Consider the following 856-nt stretch of genomic DNA (forward strand, 5'->3'; position numbering starts at 1 on the left):
TCCGCTGCTCTGTTCCCCTTACTTGGTGCCCTAAGCATGTCCTGCTGTTGCTTCGGGGTTAGCAGTTGGCTGTATCGGCGTTAAATTTAATTTTTTTAAACAAGAGTTGTCGCGTTTTCTTCACAGATTGGGTTCCTGTATCCATGCTTTCTACTCCCTGGTATCGTTTTTTTTTCCTTTGTTTGAAAAGTCCATAGGAAATCCGGCTTTTCAACGCTTAAGAAAATGAGTCGCCTGACAATTTTGGCCTTGAAGAGTAAGACTTTCAGTAATGATTTTTTTCCGTTTTATTTGTTCCTAAAAAAAAAAAAAAATCTGACTTCAGGGGACGTTGGTAAAATATGGACACGGTATTCTGGAAGCATATTAGAGAATAAAAGCACTTCATGAGGAGTGCAAAAAAAGTAACAACCTCTTGGACGTGCCCTGCCCATTGGGAAAGGGATTACGTTCAGACAATTCGGTCCCGTAAACATTTGGCTGTGTAAGGGGAGTTGTGGAAAATGATGGCACCGTTTGCGCTGACTCCGTCACTTTGCGAGCGCGTGGATCACCCCTATAGATGGTTTCTCTAATGGATGAGCAACTCCAGTCGCCACAATCGCCATGGGCGCTTCGTTAGAACGTAAACATTCTTCAAATCGCTCAGAGGCAGCTAGCTAACGCCGATGGGAAGTAAAAATGAATTTTCTTCAGCTGGAGGCATTCTCGCCGAATCGCGGATCTGCTCCCCGGGGAGAGGGGTGCAGGAGAGCGAGACGAGAGAGAGAAAAAAAGATTAAAAACGCTGTGGCGGAGGCCCCGGCGAAGAAAGTCAGGCGTCGGCGTCAAGGTGAAGGCTGGCGCAGGATACTAG

At 46.4% G+C, this 856-nt stretch overlaps 1 protein-coding gene across 1 annotated transcript in view; it reads left to right on the forward strand.

The window, feature by feature from the left end:
* The window catches only part of LOC119591350 (transketolase-like protein 2), a gene marked incomplete in the record, with an annotated part of 14,143 nt that overhangs the window by 1,019 nt on the left and 12,268 nt on the right, over nt 1-856 (forward strand).

This window comes from Penaeus monodon, chromosome 28 (assembly GCF_015228065.2).
Source record: "Penaeus monodon isolate SGIC_2016 chromosome 28, NSTDA_Pmon_1, whole genome shotgun sequence".
Classification (NCBI taxonomy): Eukaryota; Metazoa; Arthropoda; class Malacostraca; order Decapoda; family Penaeidae; genus Penaeus; species Penaeus monodon.